The sequence below is a fragment of the Triturus cristatus genome, chromosome 5_1, assembly GCF_964204655.1.
Source record: "Triturus cristatus chromosome 5_1, aTriCri1.1, whole genome shotgun sequence".
NCBI classification, from domain to species: Eukaryota; Metazoa; Chordata; class Amphibia; order Caudata; family Salamandridae; genus Triturus; species Triturus cristatus.
In genome coordinates, this window is record NC_140587.1 from 134,987,370 (window position 1) to 135,008,858 (window position 21,489).

The following is a 21,489-nucleotide window of genomic DNA, read 5'->3' on the forward strand; positions in this document are numbered from 1 at the left end:
ACAAAGCTCTATAGCGCACTGTTTTAGGTTACTGCTTGTGCAGGAGTTTATAACACTGTGTTAGATTACTGCCTATGCAAGGGTTTATAACATTGTTTTAGGTTACTGCTTGGGCAGGGGCTAATAACATTGTTTCAGATCACTGCCTGTGCAGGGGTTTATATCACACTGTCTTAGGTTCCTGCCTGTGCAGGGGTTTAAAACACTGTGTTAGATTACTGCCTGTGCATGGGTTTATAATACTGTGTTAGATTACTGCCTGTGCAGGGGATTATAGCACGCTGCCTTGGGTTACTGCCCCACAGATTTTCATATAACACTGATTGAGCTTACTGCTCAGTGTAGATATGTATGATATGCCAACTGAGACTATATATCAGTGCATTTGTTTATAACACACTGGCTAAGGTTACTGCAGAGTAATGAGGTTTCTAACACTGCTTGGGTTTACTGCCCGTGTAGATGTCAATAATGATCTGACTGAGGTTAATGCCCAGTTCAGGTGTTTCTAACACACTGATAGTTAGAGGTATATACCACAGTGTCTGAGGTGTCTGACCATTGCTGAGGTTTCTAACACACTGCCGGAGGTTACTGCCCAAGCTGATATGCTTAACCCACTGCATGGGTCACTGCCCATTGCAGATGTTTCTAACACAGTGGCTGAAGGTATTGTCCTGTTCTGCCGAGAATACAACAGTGCCTGAGATACTGCCCAATGCTGAGGTTTCTAACACACTGCATAGGTTACTGCCCCTGCAGATGTTCAGTACACACTGCCTGAGATTACTGGCCAAGCAGATATGCATAACACACTACCTGAGGTTACTGGTCATTGCAGATGTTTCTAACACATCGACTGAAGGTGTTGTCCATGTCTGAGGTATATTCCACACTGCCCGAGGTTACTATCCATTTCTGAGGTTTCTAACGCATTGCCTAGGGTTACTGTGTATGCAGATATTTATAATACAATGTTTGAGGTGACCGCCCACTGCAGATGTTTCTGAAACATTGTATGAGGTTACTGCCCGGTGCAGATGTTTATAGCACACTGACTGGAGGTATTGTCCAGTTTTGCGGTATATACTGCAGTGCCTGAGGTTACTGCCAATTTCTGAGGTTTCTAACACACTGCCTAGCTTTATTGTTCCTGTAGTTGTTCATCACACACTGCTTGAGGTTACGGGCCAATGAAGATGAATGAATGAATGAAAAGCTTTATTCGGTAAGGCATTTACATACCATAAAAGCATTTACATAGAAGAAAAAGCATTTACATTTATACATTTAACATCGATTAAAAAGTAATAAATAGTTTTTTACCTAGCTGAATAGCAAATATGTGCAAATTGGCAAAGAAAAATATTCATATGGCTTTCATGACCATTTAACAATGACTAAGATGGTAAAAAGTGCTAAAAACAGTAAAGACGAAACAAAAACAACCCCCCCAATAGCAGATTTAAGATGCGTAGGAGGGTAATCCCAGTTCATCGTAGGGTATGTTTAAGTGAATCGTGGGTGCCGTCTTATTGAATGTTTATAAAGGGGACAAATTTCCGTTTATAGATTTGTTCTGTGTTGCACACAGAATTTTAAAAACTTTGCAATATTTTTTGCCAATATTTCTGTTTCTAGCATTTGGAGAACCATGAGGGCTGGCCGACATTGATTTAGGCCCAGCTGTTTTAAAAAAGGAATCCGGTATAATTTTCTTGGTTCGGTATAGTATTTACAAAACATAATTACGTGCAAGGTCGATTGGGCAGAAAGGTCATCGCAGGGACATAGAGTCAGTTGGGGTGTCCAGTCATTTATCGCTGGGAAGGCGATTAGTCGATGAAATGTGTTCAGTCGCAGTCTCGTCAGTAAAAATTTCTCATAGTTACTTAAGCTGGAATTCAGGTAAGGCTCTATTTGATCTGTAGTCTGGATAGGGAGAAAGAGCTGTACTGAATTTTTGTTTGATTCGAGAACCAGACGTAGGTCTGCTAGATGGCTTATGCACATGTCTCGTAATCTCTTTCTAGGGATTAGGTTTATTTTAAGAGGGTTGGAGAAGAAGTGATCAAGTCCTAAGTCAAATAGAAAGTTTTTAACATAAGATAGCCAGGTAATGTGTGTCCAATACTCCAGTTTCATGCAATCAGAGATGAGTGCCTGAGTGAATTTTAGTTCCGGTGTGGACCAGACGCGATGCCATAAAAGAATTGGCTGCATTCGTATCACGTCTGTGATATATGGGAGGCCCAATTCACTGTGGATATTGAAAGTCGGAGTGGACGACGGGACTGCCAACAGAAATTTCAAGAAGGAGTTCTCTATCTTTTGAATTGAATCGACTCGTACGTTGCCCCAAATCCCAGCCCCATAAATTGCTGTGCTAAGGCATTTTGAGTTATAAATATCAAGCATTTCTTTAGAGGCTCTTTTGCCCAATCTCCGAGCAAACGCTCTCAGAGCCGTTGTTGCTGTTAGGAATTGTAGTTTTCTATTTTCTGTTGCACTTTTCCAAGTGCCTTTGTTGTCTATTACAACTCCCAAATAAGGGTAAGTGGTGGTAGATTCAATTTTGGTGTCATTTAGATAGATGTTTTTCATTTTTCGGAATTGTTTACCTGATGCCATTATAAAGGTCTTTTTGGCGTTGATGTTAAAATCCAAATGGTTCATGAAATTTTTATATCTGTCCAGAGCCCGTTGTAGCTCCAGGGGGGTACGGGCGACTATGACTGCGTTGTCCGCATAGAGAAGGGCGGGGATTGGGCATGATTGAACGTATGGTTGGTCCTGGCTACCCTTTAACAGGGCTTCTTCTAGGCCATTGGTGTAAAGATTGAAAAGAAAGGGAGCCAGGACGCAACCTTGCCTGACTCCCCGCTCAATTCCAAACGATGACGTTAACTGCCCCCCTAAGCCATATTTTACCCTGGTGGTCGTATTGGAGTAAATTTCCCTAATGTAATTGACCAGATTAGTGTAATTCCCATTTGTGTCATTATGGTCCAAAGCTTGTTGTGGGCTTCGCAGTCGAAAGCTGCGGATAGGTCGACGTATGCCATGCATAGGCTGCCACCCTTTGCAAGGACATACTTCCCTCTCAGAAGTGTGAGGTTCAAGATAGGCCTGGGTGGTAAATTTCGTTCCGCTCGTGGAATTTGCGGAATTTCGGTAATTTCAAGTTCCGCGGAGAACGCAAAATTGCCCAAAATGCTGCTTTCCGCGACTTCGCGAAATTTTTTCTTGTTCGCGTTCTCAAAATGCGCGTTCGCGAGATATTTCTCCCCGAGCACGCAAACAGCAACTGTGAACAGGAAAAAAGCATCGCGAACAAGCAATTCCGCGGGTTCGCGGAATTTCTGCATGTTCGCGGAGATTTTTTACCGTTTCGCGGAGATTTGCGTAACGCAATTACGCAAATTCCGCCCACCCCTAGTTCAAGACCTGTTCTATAGTTCCTCTTCCTTCCCTGAAGCCGAACTGTAGGTCAGATAAAATATTGTTTGCCTCTGTCCAATTTTGTAGGCGTGCTAAAAGGATTCTGCCTACTGTTTTACCTAAAGAATCCAGTAGGGATATGGGTCGGTAGCACGCAGGGCTATTCCTGTTTCCCTTTTTAAAAATGGGAACTAGGATCGAGTCTGACCAGGAAGTTGGTAATCCTACCTGTCCCAGTACCTCTAAAACGTTAAGTAGCAGGGGAGCCCAGAGATCGATGTTCAATTTGTAAAGATCCATAGGAACGGCGTCCGGTCCCGGGGCCTTTCCTGGTCTGCTTACGTTCAGGGCCATCTTCACCTCGGTGAGGTTGAAGTCCATGACTAATGGGTTGGTTCGGTCCATAGGGGGGCTGTCAGTCTGTTGACTTTTCCCTGCTGGGATAGAAATTTTTTGGGAGAAATGAGTGACCCACTCTTGTTCAGAGATGGTCGTTTCAAGTGTGCCACTATCTTTTGGTCCCGCCAGAAAGGACGAATTAACAATCTCCCAGAAGGTGACCGAATCTTTGTTGTAACAACTATCGTGTAAGGCAGTCCAGTGTGCCTCTTTTAGTTCTTTTTTCCTGGATGCGATTACTTTATTATATGTTTTTCTGGCTTCTGAGACCTCGGCGATATTTCTTGGGGATTTTTTAAAAGTTTTTTTAAGGGTTTTATACGCTCTGGAGCATGCTGGGTTAAACCACCAAAACTTAGGTTTGTCCTTTAAGATATTTTGCCCTTTGGGGGGCACTGTCAAAGCGTTCTTTACTTCCAAAATTATTTTTTCATAGTTGGCCACAATCTCACCGGGAGATGACGTCTCCGTTAGGCAGACTACAAAGGCTAAGCGGGCCGCGTTGATTATGGTTTCTAAAATGGCGGTAGGATCCGTGTTTGACCATTTGAGTGCGTAACCATTTAAACGGGGCATTGAGATGTTATCATCATGATATATTGTTTGAGCCTTTTTTTGTGGGGCGGAAGTTTGAATGGTGATGGACAATGGAAAATGGTCGCTGAATACGCAGTCGTGAGTAGTGACAGAGGTAATCGAATTTGGGGAAGTATTTCCTGCCAAGATAAAATCAATACAAGAAGATAGTCCTCTACCGTTGAAGGTTGGAGCAAAGGCCATTGAGGGCACGGTAAGGTCATTTGCGAAGGCTAATTGAAGGAGGGTCATGGTCTCATTCAGAAAAGACCCTTTATGAGAATGCGAAAAATGAGAGATGTTATTATTTAGGTGGTCAATATAACCACAATTACCATTTAAGCTGCTCTTGCATAGTGTCAGGTTAAAATCCCCTCCCCAAATTATTATTGGTTCTTTCCCTTTGCTAAGAATAATTTGTTTTTGTAGAAAGTCACGAATTTCTTTTATGACCTCCATAAAACTGGGGTCTGTAAGATTGTTATAGATGTTAACTATTAGGATTGGTGGCGTTCTACTTACGGTTACACGTATTATCTGATAATGTGACTCGTTTTTGAGAGGGTGAGCTTCCAGAGTTGGAATTAGGGTTGAGACATAAGTGGCTAATCCACCCTTTGCTCTGCCTGATGTTGAAGGTGATGCTGGGCTAAGGAAAGTCTTAAAACCGTTTATATGAGTGGGGGTGATTGCCCATGTCTCCTGGAAAGCGATAATTTCACTTTCTTTAATGAAGTTTAACCATTCTTCATTGTAGGTCTTTAGTCGAAGGCCCGATATGTTCCAGAATGTTATGTTTAAGTCTGAGTTCTTTGGGGGAATTTTCTTACGACTGGTGGGAGTACTTGGGATGTTTAAATTAACCGCGAGAGGGTCCACGAGTGGACTAGTGTCGCCTTCCCTGCAAGATCTGTCTATCAAGGGGGATATGTTTCCGAGCGCGCTGGTAAATTTATAGTTCGGAAATTTCCCTAATTGCTCTGTGAGCGCCGGGGGGGGTGAGAAAATAAAGGGCCGTGTTCTTGGCGTTGTCATAGTTGAAGTGAGGGTGTCCGTTTGGTGTAGAAAGAGTCAGGGTAGCGCTTAAGGGAGCGGGATTGTCGGGAGGTGTTGATTGTCAGTCCACCTCCTCCTCTAATGTGGCAAGTTGTTCAAATCTATTTTGTGTGAAAATACACCCGTTCCTTCTACTAACTCCTGAGGCGGAAAGCCGGGAGCGCTGCTCATTTTAACGTGTTTTAAATTTGTATTGTACTGCTGTGGCTGCTCTCTTACCGGCATCTTGCCACGATCTTTTGCCTGCCCTCAGAGGTCCCAGACAGCCGATTTGGGTGCTGCCTTGGGGAATCCTCCCTCGCTGCCGCCATCTACCGCGAGCGAGTAAGCTCCGCCCACTTTACCGTCCACGCCCCCTCCCATCTGGTATAAGGGCGCGCTGATTACTAGCGCGTCATTCCAACTAACTCCTGTGGCGGAAAGCCGGGAGCGCTGCTCATTTTAACGTGTTTTAAATTTGTATTGTACTGCTGTGGCTGCTCTCTTACCGGCATCTTGCCACGATCTTTTGCCTGCCCTCAGAGGTCCCAGACAGCCTATTTGGGTGCTGCCTTGGGGAATCCTCCCTCGCTGCCGCCATCTACCGCGAGCGAGTAAGCTCCGCCCACTTTACCGGCCACGCCCCCTCCCATTTCCTCTTTCCTTTGATTCTCTCATAAAAGGATGTGTATGGGCCGGAGGCGCAGCGGACTGGCGCAGCGGGCGCGACGATGGCGCGCCGAAGGCGCGCCTAAGGCAAGCCCGTCTGCGCCCGTCCGCGACTGTCCGGGGCTAGGGGTTCGCCACCCTGCCTCACCTACCACCTATGCCCCCGACCACTTGCGCAGCCTCCAGGGTTCATGGTCCCTACCGTCCTCCACCTGCTCTCGCATTTCGTCTCTCGGCCTGTCGCCTGTTGTTCCTCCCGACATCCCCCTTCCTTTAGCTATCCCCCCCACTCTCCTAGTGATAATGCTTTCCCTGCTACCTCCAAAACCCTTACGGCACTTTACCTCAACACCCGGTCTGCTGTAGCCCATGCACACGAACTCTCGGTTCTGCTTGACCTTCATGCCCCAGATCTTCTTTTTCTAACGGAAACTTGGTTCTGCGATGACTCCCTCCCTGCCCTATTGGCCACTCTACCAGCTCCATACTACGCCCTTCGAGCAGATCGCCCTATTGGCAGAGCCGGGGGCGGCGTGGCGGTCATCGCACGTACCGACCTTCCTTTCCAAACCCTGTCCCTGCCAGACATCGCAAATACCGAGTACCTGGCAATCCGCACTACATCCACTTCGCCCCCTCTTACCTGTTTTCTCACCTACCGTCCTCCCCGTTCCACTTCATTGTTTCTCCCTGACTTCCTGGAAGTCCTAGCCACAATCACCGTTAATAACTCCTCTATTCTACTCCTTGGTGACTTCAACTTCTGGCCCTCTGATCCAGCGGAATGCTCATCTTCAAAAGAATTTTCAGAAACTCTCCAATCCCTCAACTTTACATCTCATATCCACTCCCCTACCCATATCAAAGGTCATACATTAGATCAGATCTGGTCCCTGAACTGTCCTGTGGAGTCCCTTTCTATCTCGCCTTGTACATGGTCTGACCACTACTTGATCTCATTTGCCCTCCCCATTCACCCTCCGACCAAGCCCCCTCGTCCCAAAAACATCTGGGTTCGTGCTTGGGGTAGAGTTGATCCGGAAAACTTATCGTCCCTACTCACCACTTCCCTCCCTTCTCTGCATGGCCTACCCACCCTCTCCCAGGTCAAGGCCATCGAACAGTGGCTTTCTTCAGGCTGCGATTCTGTTGCCCCTTTAAAACAAATCAACTCTAAGCGAGAGAAGGATGCCAATCGGTGGTTCAACGCAGAGCTCAAGGCCACCAAACTAGCTGTACGTCGCGCGGAGCGGGCGTGGAGGAGAAATTACTGCCCCCTTTTACGATTAGAGTTCATTAACATCTTGACCCAATATAAAAAAGACATCTTGAGGGCTAAAACCACCTATTTCTCCTCCAAAATCCTTGCAGCAGAAAACCAGTCGAAGGAAATTTTTTCGATCGTGCACAATTTGGCTTTTTCAGACAGAACAACTTTAAAGCCCGTCCCTTCCAAAGAACTCTGTCACTCCCTCAATAACTATTTTATTCATAAAATAGCTACTATCAAAACCAACATCCCTCCCCCTTCCCCCACTTTTGTTGATCCCCAGTGTCCCCCTCCTAAGGGAGAACTCACCATCCTCCCCCTTCTTACTAAAGAAACCCTGACATCCATAATACCCCTTGTCAAATCCGGCTCCCCACTAGACCCTTGTCCGGCCCATATTCTCCGTCGCATCTTTATCACATGTCCAGACCCTCCCCTTCACCTCCTCAACAGCTCCCTTTCTCAAGGCGTAGTACCGCACCCACTAAAATCTGCGGTTATTGTACCCATTCTTAAAAAGCCGGGCGCGGACCCTTCAATTCCTGCCAACTTCCGCCCCATCTCCCTCCTGCCATTTCTGGCAAAGGTGCTCGAGCGCCATGTCACCTCCGCTCTGAGCTCTTTTGTGGAGAAGCACGGAGCTCTCGCCGCCCGCCAGGCCGGGTTTCGCCCCGCACACTCTACGGAGTCCGTAGTCCTCTCGGTCCTGGACAACCTCAGGGAGGGTATGGATACTAACCAGCCCCAGGCCTTGGTGCTCCTCGACCTCTCAGCCGCTTTTGACACGGTGGATCATACCATCTTGCTCTCCAGTGTCAGGGCGGCGGGGATCGGGGGCACCGCTCTGGTCTGGCTATCCTTCTTCCTGAGTGACCGCACCCAGGCTGTTCACCTGGGCGACTTTACTGCGGACGTTCGGAGAGTTCAATGCGGGGTCCCCCAAGGTTCCTCCCTTTCCCCTCTTTTGTTTAACCTTTATATTGCCCCTCTTATCTTCTCTCTGCAACAAATGGAGGTCGCCGTATTTAATTATGCGGATGACCTCCAACTGGTCTTCAATCTGTCTTCTTCCCCCTCTTCTGTTCTAAATTTTCAATCTGTTATGCTCCATATCCGGGACTGGATGAACCACAACCACTTGAAGCTCAACCCTGACAAGACTGAGCTGGTGTTGACGGGTGGTTCATCCAGCCCCTGGTCTTCTCTATACTGGCCCCCCTCTCTTGGCCTTTCACCTATCCCTTCGACCTCAGTTAAAACTCTAGGCATAAAACTCAATTCTCAACTCACTCTTCACTCTCAGGTCAGCTCTGTGGTTTCTTCTTCTTTTCTATCACTGCGCACTATACGCAGGGTGTCCCGTTTCTTTTCCTTTACCGCCCTCAAACTGATCATCTTGGCCATGGTGGTTTCCCGCCTGGATTATGGCAACGCCCTATATGCAGGTATTCCTGCATATAGTCTACGGCGTTTGCAACAGATTCAAAACCAGGCGGCCCGCCTGGTCTTTAAACTCCCTAAATTTCACCACACTACTCCCCTACTGAAATCCTTGCATTGGCTTCCTGTTCGTGCCCGGGTCCAGTTTAAGCTCGCCTCCATCACCTTTCAGGCTCGACTGGGCTCGGCACCGGCTTTTATCTCTTCTGAGATTACCCCTTACGTTCCCGCCAGGGAACTACGCTCATCCACTCAGTCCCTTCTTACTATCCCGCACTACCGGAGAAAGAAATGGGGAGGCTCGAAATTTGCGACCCTTGCCCCGCTCCTCTGGAATTCTCTTCCTCTTGAACTCCGAACCCTCACTTTGTACCCGGAATTTCGGAAACATCTCAAGGCTCACTTGTTTATAAAGTCCTTTAATTAAATTTCCTGTAGCTTGCTCTTGGTTCTCTGTTTCGGCCCTCTGTTAGTTGTAGCGCCAAGAAACCGCTGGTGTATGTGCGCTTTAAAAATAATTTAAATTCAAATTCATGGTCAGTTGTTTGCTCATTAAGATAGAAAAAATTGAGTGACACCAAGTTGATGTTCGTGGTTCCATGTGTTATTCCCCTGTTGATCCTGAGGAGGGAACGCACTAGACCTGGGGATTTAAAATTTATGACTATGCAGTCTCCAGAGCGTTTTTTGTGGGAGTCCCCAATCCAACCCACTCTTCTGACCATCAGAATCTGGTTTATGTGGTTTGGGTGAAAATAGGTGTTTTTGGTGAGCCAATTAGTGACCTTATTCCTAAGTGAAACCCATGTTTCTGTAGAGTCTTTTTGTAGGGGCGGAACGCCTGTTAGGACTAGGACATATGGCCGAGCGGCCGGTGGTAGATTTAAACGGTCTTTATTTGGAGTTGGAGAGGTTATGGGAACATCCATTTTGTTGTGGTTTGAACATACAGGGGCTCTTGCAGATGGTTCTACTGTTACGTTTGGTCTAGTCGCCCCCTTTATACCCTGGTTATTTAACGGTGTGGTTGTAGAAGTGGTAATAAGGGTGTTTGCAGTGGGATTGTTAGAGTGTTCTATTATGGAAGGTATATTCTGTTCCTCTTGAGGGATGGATTGACTGTTTACAGACTGTATACTGGGGGAATTTGGTCGTATTATGCCATCGAGTAACGTTTTTTTGAGTTGGACGAATTTGTCTTCAAAGACAGCAGAGAGTATGGAAATCATTTCGCCCAGTTTCTCTTCTATGTCTTGGGTTACTGCTAATTGAATGGCCTTTACGCTATTTTGAGCTGTCAACTCGATCTTTTCGCTCAGGGTGTCTGGTTGGATGGAGGGAGCTTGGTTGTTTACCTCAGTCTGTGTGCCTATGTCGCAAGTGACTGAGTGAGTTGAAATCTTCCCCGCTTTGAGAAGTTGGCCTTTTCTGTGTACCCCCCTTCCAATGTTCGATTTAGTTTTGGCTTTCCCTCGAGTTAGGGGTCCTTTCGCTTGTGGAGGGGTGGATTTTTGCGGTGTTCCTTTACACCCCGGTGAATTTGGAGGGGAGTGGGCCAAGGGGTCGGGGACAGGTATCAGAATGGGTGGTTTAGTCAGTGGAGGTGGATTTGAGACATCGGAAATTCTGATTATTCTTGTGGAAGGTTCTAATGAAAGCCTCCTTTCGGTAGTTTGTATTTCCTGGTTAATTAAGCATTCTGCTCTTAATAAATAGGCATCTAATGTACCCGCTGTGCTTTTACGTGTTTCCATTTTTGAGGCGTGAGATTAAGTGCAAAACAGAATAAGCGGATTACACGGTACGACTCGGTTTATGTTGGCAGGGAATATGTCTTTTCCAAATGTTGGTCTCAGCCAGTCCGTGTGTGGCGGTGAAGTAGCAGTGGGCTTGATCCCAGGAGTATAACGTACCTCTTTTTCTGGGTAGCACAGCAACGGGGGTGGCCCGACCCGGCCTCCTCTGGCCCCGGACGGCCACAGACGGCCCGCCCTCTGCCCGGGCTCAGCCCGGCGCCGCCCGGGCTCAGCCCGGCGCCACCCGCGCGCGTCCCGCGACGCGGAGGTAGCCGCTGGTTATCAAGCGCCTCCGGGCGCGCTGTTACCCGGAAGTAAGCCGGGCTGCAAAGGATCACGGGAGCTGTAGTCTCCCCTAACTGCAGCCTGCGATGTTGTTGGGCGGCGGGGGAGACACACAGCGTTGGCGCCCCGTCCACTGTCCGCTGCTTCGGTGCCCAGGTGAGTTCTTTTAGCTGTTGACTGGTGTGAGACAAAGAGTCAATGCTCCACCGAGGGAGCCGCTGGTTATCAAGCGCCTCCGGGCGCGCTGTTACCCGGAAGTAAGCCGGGCTGTAAAGGATCACGGGAGCTGTAGTCTCCCCCAACTGCGGCCTGCGATGTTGTTGGGCGGCGGGGGAGACACACAGCATTGGCGCCCCGTCCACTGTCCGCTGTCCGCTGCTTCAGTGCCCAGGTGAGTTCTTTTAGCTGTTGACTGGTGTGAGACAAAGAGTCAATGAAACACCAATGAAGATTATGCTAGCACGCCGACTGGAGGTAATGACCAGTTCTGTGGTATATACCACAGTGCCTGAAGTACTGCCCATTGCTGAGGTTTCTAACCCACTGCCTAGGTTTACTGCCCATGAAGATTTTCATTACGCACTGTCAGAGGTTATTGCCCAAGCAGATATGCATAACAGAACACCTGAGGTACCTGCCCGTTGCAGATGTTTCTAACACACTGACTGGAGGTATTGTTAAGTTCTGGGGAGCATACCACAGTGCCTTAGGTACTGCTAATTGCTGAGGTTTCTAACACTCTGCCTAGGAATACTGCCCCTGAACATGTTCATTACACACTGCCCAAGCAGATATGCATAACATACTACCTGAGGTTACTGCCCATTGCAGATGTTTCTAACACAGTGACTGAAGGTGTTGTCCAGGTCTGAGGTATATACCAAATTGCCTGAGGTTACTGCCAATTTCTGAGGTTTCTAACACACTGCCTGGGGTTACTGTCCATGCAGATGTTCATAACACACTACCTCAGGTTACTGTCCAGTGCAGATGTTTCTAACACAGTGACTGAAGGTGTTGTCCAGGTCTGGGGTATATACCACATTGCCTGAGGTTACTGCCCATTTCTGAGGCTTCTAAAACACTGCCTGGGGTTACTGTCCGTGCAGATGTTCATAAATCAGTGCCTGGGGTTACTGTCTGTGCAGATATTATAATGCAATGTTTGAGGTGACTGCCCACTGCAGAGGTTTCTAAAACACTGTTTGAGGTTACTGCCCAGTACAGATGTGTATAACACCCTGACTGGAGGTATTGTCTAGGTCTGTGCTATATACTGCAGCGCCTGAGGTTACTGTCCATGCAGATGTTCATAACACACTGCCTGGGGTTACTCTCCATGCAGATGTTTCTAACACAGTGACTGAAGGTGTTGTCCAGGTCTGGGGTATATACCACATTGTCAGAGGTTACTGCCCATTTCTGAGATGTCTAACACACTGCCTGGGGTTACTGTCCAAGCAGATGTTCATAACACACTACCTCAGGTTACTGTCCAGTGCAGATGTTTCTAACACAGTGTCTGAAGGTGTTGTCCAGGTCTGGGGTATATACCATATTGCCTGAGGGTACTGCCCATTTCTGAGGTTTCTAAAACACTGCCTGGGGTTACTGTCCGTGCAGATGTTCATAAAACAGTGCCTGGGGTTACTGTCCATGCAGATGTTCATAAAACAGATCCTGGGGTTACTGTCTGTGTGGATATTATAATACAATGTTTGAGGTGACCGCCCACTGCAGATGTTTGTAAAACACTGTTTGAGGTTACTGCCCAGTGCAGATGTTTATAACACACTGACTGGAGGTATTGTCCAGTTCTGTGCTATATACTGCAGCGCCTGAGGTTACTGTCCATGCAGATGTTCATACCACACTGCATGGGGTTACTGTCCATGCAGATGTTCATAACATACTGCCTGGGGTTACTGTCTGTGCAGATATTTATAATACACTGTTTGGTGTTACTGTCCGTGCAGATGTTCATAACACATTGCCTGGGGTTACTGTCCGTGCAGATGTTTGTAACACATTGTTTGAGGCTACTGACAAGTGTAGATGTCCGGTTCTATGATATATACTACATTGCCTGAGGTTACTGTCTATTGCTGAATTTTCTAACACACTGTTTGAGGTCACTGCCCGAGTTGATGTTTCTAATGAATAGGCCAGGTTACAACGCACGCATTTACAACGCATGCCATCACAACACGGTCATTACAACAAACACGTTGTTACATCGCATACCATTACTACACAAGTCATTACAGCCACTTGCGTACAGATCAACCAACATGGGTTGGTTGATCTGGAGCCGGCTTCTCACATCTTCCCAGATCAGGTTTTCTCTCAGTTCACTCACCAGCAGCCATGCTCCGATGTAGCATAGATGGATGGTCCGGCCTCACGCGAGGTCTCCCCTGACTCGATGGCTGTGGTTAGGCAGAGAGAGGCATTTCATAGTTAGTCCATGATGATACAAATGTGTCCTTGTGAGGGAAAGAAGAAGTGCTCATGGCCTGAAGACATCTGGAGTCTATGAAACATGTCAGTCTGGTGTTGTACAATCCAACAAAGAAATATTAGCAAGCACTGGCAAAGCCAATGGTTGGACCAGTGTCTTGCTGTTATGTATGTTGCATGTGTAAGATCATGATTGTGTAAATAATCTATTTGAAAAGGGCTTTGCTAAAGACATGGTGTGTGAGACACAGAAGATATTGGAGAATGGTTAAAGTTCATATTTTTGGCCACAGATATTTTAGAATTATAATGATGAAAAAGATTTGTAAATGTTTTGACAACATTTTTGTGTATGAAAAAAGACACAATTGGAAAGTAATGCAAGTCTGTGGTGTTTCAGGGACAAAGCGTGTGCTGTTGTTATGAGTAGTGGTGGGCGGAACTCGTGGAGTTTCGCTCCACTAGTACATGAAAACTCCACGAGATTCCGCAGAGTTCCACGAGCCGGCGGAATAGGCATGTCGCACTGCTTGCTCTGATTTTTCGTGGCAGAAGCTCGTCCTGCACTGCAAAATCAGCGCGAACAGCACTGTGTGGCGCACCAGAGGACGCTGCTTTTTTGCTGCCATTTGAGTAGACTTTCTACTCGAGTGGCAGCTTTCGCACCTCAAATGGTCATGACCACCCGCGACCATCCGCCTTTCGAAAATCTTGCCGGGTGCTGTCCCAATGCTTACCGCTGGCGAGCCGTGTGTGAGAGAAAAACACTGCCACGCACCGGTTGGTGGTATTTTGCCAGAATTCAGTGTTACAAGCATAACACGGAGTGCGCAAAACTCCGCAAACTCTGCCGGCAGAGCGGAATTCGTCACCCACCCCTAGTTGTGTGCCGCTGATGCATTGTGGGTACTTGTCATGAGAGGCACCTCTTCCTTGAAACCCTTCCAGAAATGGTGCCCCTAGCAACCCTTTACCCTGCAAAGCAAGAAGCGGGCATTCCAGGTGCACGCTTGCGCGAAGCTCCTCTGTGCTCTCTTTGTATATTGTTTTCTTTTCAAAATATATCACCATATGATCTTTTTTACTATTGCTTTCTCTTTCACAACAGCTGTCCTAATCAAGGTCCTCCTCTTTGGTGCAGGCACAGACCAGGTGCCAGGGAATAATGCACCCAAAATTAGCTTAAAGGCACAGGGCAGATTCAAGTTCCCTTTCTTGCATTGTTGTGCCATCAAAACGACTTCAGGAGACAGCTGAAGCTCTCCATAGCCAGACTTAATAAACTAAGAAGCTCTGACATGTGCTTTAAGTTCCTTTTCTTGCATTGTTCTGCTTGCAAAACGACTTCAGCAGACGGATGAAGCTCTCCGTAGCCAGACTTAATAAACGCAGAAGCTCTGACGCCTGCTTTAAGTTCCTTTTCTTGTATTGTTGTGCTAGCAAAACGACTTCAGCAGACAGATGAAGCTCTCCGTAGCCAGACTTAATAAACGCAGCAGCTTTGACGCCTGCTTTAAGTTCCTTTCTTGTATTGTTGTGCTAGCAAAACGACTTCAGCAGATAGCTAAAGTTCTGCTTGGCCAGACTTAATAAACGCAGCAGCTCTGAGTCTGACGCCTGCTTTGGAGAGGGAGGTGATGTGAGAAGCCAGCCCCAGGCCAGGTGTCACAACAAGGCGAGAGCAGGGAACAGGCTCCCATCACTGTGAAGCTGCACAGACTGCTGGCTGCTCTCAGGCGCTAGTCCTGCCTGCCGGTTTCCATAAATACATTTAGATTTTTTCATCACTTACGGAAAACCGGCCCTTTATATTCCCATCCGAGGGCAGGGTGCAGTTCTAGAGTGCCACGGCCTCCTTCCTTCTTTCTGAGGAGACCTCAGGAAGAAGGAAAGAGGCCAGGGACTGGTTACGTTTTTAAAGGCGGCCTTGAAATAGACCAGTCTGATCTGTTTCATTTCCGTCTCTAGATTGACCGCTTCTCTCAGGCTGCCTTTTATGTAATACACTACCTGAGTGGGCGGAGCCTGTAGTTCACGAGCTCCCCCAGGTGAGGGGCGTGGCTGTGGCCCTTAAGTAATCTATGCTTCGACTCTTTAAAAGAAAGACTAATTGTTGGCCAAAACCGGCCTTCTGCTAGCGAGCAGTTAAAGCTCAGAGGACAACAGGCCTTCTCAGAATATCCAGTGAATATGCAGCACAGGAGAGCCTTTTGAAGAGTGGGCGTGCTTCCAGATGGCCATTGCCGACGTCATGAGTAGAGTTTCAACTTTTGTGCACTTTTCAAAGCACTCTACGAGTGCATCTGGGAGGCTGCGACTGTCCAGTCTTGTGAGCTGCGGCCCCTCCCACCTGGCAGAAATGGGGTCTGGTGGCTCAGTGGACAAGGGCGTCCACTGTAGGGGCCTGTGTTCAACCTCATGGTCACATCACAGGTTCATATCCCGGCGGGTCCACTCAGCCTTTCATCCTTCTGAGATCGATAAAATGAGTACCATTGAGTTGTGTAACAGTAAACATCTGTTATTCAGCACCAAGATACCCTTGGGTGAACATGCGCTTTACAGGTTATGTTATAAATATAACATTGTTCTTGGTGCATCTGCTTATCTGCCAAAAGCACATAAAATGTGCACAAATCAAACAAGTACAGCCTGCGGGATAAGGTGCAGTGTTCTGTCAGCAGAGGGCTCGGCGGGGCTTGCCATGGAGCACCCACACGGCACCCCTTTTTCAATGGAGGGGGAGGGGCTGTACTTTCGAAAGCCCGGGGTTCAGCTTCAGTGATTCCGAATAAAATCACACCCAATGGTGGCAATTAACTGAATCCCTTTAAACTTGGGCTGACTACATTTTTAAAAACCAAGCTAAGACTGAATATTGAATAAACATCGAAGTAGGACTACCAGTTTGCCTTGTCTGTGAGACACCGATGGCTTCATTGCCAGCCCTCACCACCATAGAAAACACACAATGAGCCACTAGGGGGGACTACGTGTAACTTTTACACATAGTTCCATCTGTGTCAACTACATTATTTTCTGCTGGGGACTGCTAAGAATTCTGCAAAAGACACAAGAAAACGTGCCTCCCTCTGTGTTCAGTCGACCGTCTCTGACGTACGGACATGTGCTAAATGTACTGACATTTGCCAGGATAAACGGTGGAAAAACGCGAGTGGTCAGCATGTTTAAACTGCACTTCACCAGCCACTGATAATCTCAAGGATGTTCCACAACCAAAGACAGACTTCTCCCTGTTTGAGGCCTGTTGCTATGATGCGAGAGAACTGACCCTCAAGGGGATGTTTGGAGCTAAAAGATGAGAGGTCCCCGCTGGAAATATCTGAGGCTATCTCAAGGGGGCTGCACGGGGCGCGGACTGTCATGGAAACCTTCACGTTAAACACAAAGGGCCAGAGTCACAGAGGTATTTATGAGCACGGCAGTAACACCTCAGAAGCACCTCTTCCTGTTGTCACACAGACCCTTGCGAACCGGCCTCAAATGTGCAGCTCCGTGTTAGTAAAGCGGCAAAGAGGGCAGTCGTTTTGTGTACTTTTAGTATATGAACATTTCCGTTGCCACTGATTACTTATTTTAGGTGTTTAAAGTACTATAGGAGTATGTAAAGTGGTACTACAAGAGTATTTCTTCTAGTACTCATTAATGCTTTCTTGAACGGGCCTCGAGTCAATGGCTTGAATTTCTCAGCGCCTTACTCTGCAGCCCTCTCAACAGGTTCAATCAATCAATCATGGTTTAGATAGCGCGACTACTCACCCGTGAGGGGCTCAAGGCGCTGGTTGAATGCATGTTGGTGGTACTTCCAGTCTGACTGCCCTCATTATGTGTGGAAACCATATTATGTCTCATTATTCCGTTGTAAAATCTGACTCTGATATTTCGGGTGCGCGTCACTGGCAATTGACCGTTTCCTTCCCAGACAAATGTTTACATCTCTTTTCCTCCGGGTCTGTCATGGGCTGCGTTGTGCCTCTCAGACCCTCTAGGGGGAGCTGCACACCATCTTTTTGACAAGCAGCACTGAATGATCATGAAAGAAAGAGGGGTCACTTAAAAGAGCATTTATGAGTAACAGAAGTTATCCCGCAGGAATACTCCTATTTACTCCTACTTTTCTTTGTGAAGTGTCCAGAAATCACCTTCCTGAAAAAGTGTTCAGGGCACAGTCCTTCCTCTTTACACTAATTGTATATTACCCAGGCGCGCAACACCCATTGGGCTCACCGGGCTTCAGCCCCCCCCCCCCCGTCATGTGTGTCAGCCGGGCTGAGACAGCCTCGCAGGCTGGCGTCTGTGTAATTGCAGCCGCACCGGAGTACTTCACGGGTCTTTAAAAGACCATTGACACGTTAATGAAGCTTTTGTTGCGTTTTCGCCCCTTCTTACAGCCACTCTGCCTATGGCTGGAAGACTTAGCCCCCCGAAATCTTTTTCAGCCCCCCCCCAAATTTGGCTCTAGTTGCCCTCCTGATATTACCTTACCCGGATATGCTCGTGTTAGTCTAATTGCAGATGTTTTTGCGACAGTTCACAAAGGCAGGTAGGGGAACGTAAACGAGAACTGCAGGAGTAGTATCTCACCTACTCCGAGGTGCCTTTGTAAGTAGGCCCTTGTACGCGGAAGCATGGGCGAGCGGTAGATACCTCATTTCCGACCCGTGGCTGCTCTTTCCTCACAACCCCTGCCGGGTCAGAGGTCAACAGGCTTATCCCTGCTCACTCAGACGTGTCTGGCCGTTTCTGTTGCCCGTCTCACACTCATATCACTAGTAAGTGAGACACGGATGCCAGTGCAGGCTGCCAGGCTGGCCCACTGCTTGCCCGGATGTCTGTGAGAGGAATCTCAGAAAAGATATGAAAACCTGGCTTTCCCAGCTCTAACTTCCAAACATGCGTTGAACACTGTCGGCTTTACGACTCCGCGAGGCGATAGGCCTGACATGTATGTTAGAAGTAAATAAAACGGTTTAAACATACCGTAAACACAGCCCTCGGCGACGCACTCCTTTCTCACCCACTATGTTATGGCCGCTGGGGGACATTTGCTTCCTATAACTTCTCTGCCCTGCTGCTTGTCTGGGATGGGTCAGGTACTGGTTTACATATTGCCAGAGTCGGAGTGTTTTTTTATGCCGGTGCTGAAAGGCCCCTAGGACTGGTGCGGAAACAGCCGCATGTGACACCCATATCTGCCTCTCAGAGGAGCCCCTCTGCTGACATGGTTGTATGTCATTACAACGCATTCCGTTGCAGCGCATACCTTTACCACGCATGCGTTACAACGGAATGATATTTCCACGCATAACCTTTACCATGAATATTCCTTTACCACGATTATTTTCGTTGTAAATTTATGTACGGTTAGGGCATACTCTTTGTAAAGGTTATACCCCTCCCCTGTACCCTTACGTGACCCCCCAAGCCCTAATCCTTCTTATAATTACCCCTGCCCTGAACCCTCAATCCGTATATATATATATATTTTTTTATCTAAAATTCCCCTTACCTCTTCACATCGTCTCCTCTCCATCTTCCTTGGTGGCATCGTACGTCGTAAAGAGGAAGCGGAAGCGTCTTTCTGTTTCCTCTCAAACGACGCCAATGCCTCCACTTCGCGAAGTGACAACAGGTGCTTTTTTTGGGGGGGAGGCCCCCCCCAAGCCCCCTTTTTTTCCCCACGCTTTATTTTTTATTTTTGGGGGGAGACCCCCCAAGCCCCTTTTTTCTACTTTCAGCCTTTACCTCACATGCCTTTACTACGTATCTCGTAGTAAAGGTATGCGTGGTAAAGGCTTTCGTGGTAACCACGCATGCGTTGTAATGCATGCGTGGTTAAGGTTTGCGTAGAAACGGCCGCGTTGTAGTGGCCGTTTCCCTCCAATTCCACCAATCCTCTATTCGATTAATGAGCTCAGTAAACATTGTTAACAAGCATTTACAATGCAATGGTCTCGGCATTGGTAAAATTAGAGCTATTGGCATTGCTCATGATTTTATTTTTGTTTATGTTTTTGTTTTTAAAACATTTAAAGAAACGGCATTGTCATGAGCAATGGCAATAGCTCCAACTTTAACAATGCCGAGACCGTTGCATTGTAAATGCTTGTTTTTCACTTGGAGCCCAACAATAAAGCTTCAGCAGTAACAATATACAAAACTGTTTGTGCACAGTAACTGATAACTGCCAGAATACGCAGAGAAGAGTCCTCAGAGCCTGTTCTATGGAATGCTAGTCTAAGCGAAGTAAGAAAGCTTGGAACAATGGCATTAACTATGAGCACCATCAGAAGAAAGTTGAAATCCGGACTGCCAATTAATCTATTTCCATCCACTGCTATCAACCTTGTCTATAACTACATCTTCACTACTACCCAATTAGCCTATTATTTACATGTGAAATATCCTTAACCCAACACCATGCCATTGCCTCACTACAGATTTTACCTCAATAGTTAGCCGTAATCTTTAACCTAGCTACTAACTCTACAATAACTTTACTGTAACCTTGCCATAATCCCCACCCTAACCCCATCACCAGCCCCAAACTGAAACAAGTTTATGGAGCCTAATGCAATGGCACGAGGAAACAATAAGTGGCAAAGTGAAAAGAAGGTAATGGTATAGCAAGGTAAAGTCTACGAAATAAGGGCAGGACAGCTCAGTTTCAAACATGGGCAGTTACAACATTATTTTGCCAGCTCAGAAAACTATGTGTAATTTCCAGTCCCTGTTCCAGTGGCCTGCTACTGTGCCCTAACCTCCTGAAACTGCCAAGGGACAGCTCTTTCCAGCAGGTTTGTCCTTTGTGTGTGTTATGCACACTCCACAGAGAAAGATTTGAGGGTTAACATGGTGCACTAGGAATGCCAGAACCTGGAGGCAACGGGAACGTTTTTCTCCGGAGTGGAGAACCGGGGGTGATGCTGTTATACCGGAAGGCGAAAACACAACTGATGAGAAGTACGTGAAAAAGAAGTTGAGCAGAAACCGTAATCACACCGACAAGCACAAAGTGAGGCAGACTTACTGGGGAAGCTCCCTCACAACCTGGACGCCTGCCCGAGTCCGGTACGACAGTACAACCTCCCAAATAGAAAGAGAAGAAAGACCAACCATAACAAAACAACACACTTCGCTTGAGACAGGATTGCGCGTTCCGCCTTCCTTCCGAGTGCATACCGCCGTGTCAAGAGCTCTTCCATGCTGCGCCCCGAGATTGCAGACTGCTAAGCACTCGAAATTAGGCGAGCCAATTCAGTTAATGTCAAGTGAAATCTCGAGATATTTCTTTTCATCTAAGCTTTTAATTGAAATTTTTCCCGAGCGCTGTGCCACGGGTGATGGTTTCCGACAGCGGTCTGCTCGGCCTGCTACCCTCGCTTCGATACGCGAAAAATGTCATTATTATTTTTGGCAACGCTAATAACCTGGTAATGATCTTCGGTTCACCTCCGACCTGCCCTTTAAACCTACACAGCGGCCAGCAGAAAGAGGCATTTGTTCCTGGACTCTGTTGCGCACTTTCGGTTGGGGTGTCCTGCACGACCCTTTTGTCCGAGTCAGTGTTCTGTCTAAATGTCCCGGAAGTACAACAGGCATATCGTAGAATAGACTGCTGGGTCAGTACTTAACCAGTGCTGTCTGAGCTTGCCGAATTTAAAGTTTCACTCTTACCTAGTAACGAAGTCGGATTCCAGGCACGAGTTCTAAACAGAGCAGCAGCCGGACGCAGGGGGAGCAGACGATCACACCACCGCCTTTCTCCGAGGCAAAGCAGAAATGCCTCGGAGAAAGGGAGCGTCCTTTTCAGATTCGGGGGCGTGTTTTGCTGTTGTCTCCTCCCTGAGACTTTTCGCAAAAAACGAAAAGGACGGGGCATGATTGGAGTGATGGGACCTCTTCTCCAATGGCTGGCCAGCATTTACTAGGCCAGCCAATGGAGAACAGGGGAGAAGAGGGGCGGGTTCAAGCCCCTCTTCTCCCAAGTCATTATCTCTCGCGAGCGAGACTGCGCAAGCGCAGCCATCGCTAGCCGAGACCTAAAAAGGAGGCTGCGGCCTGCGTAGTGCACAATATAAACACATGGGGGTGCAC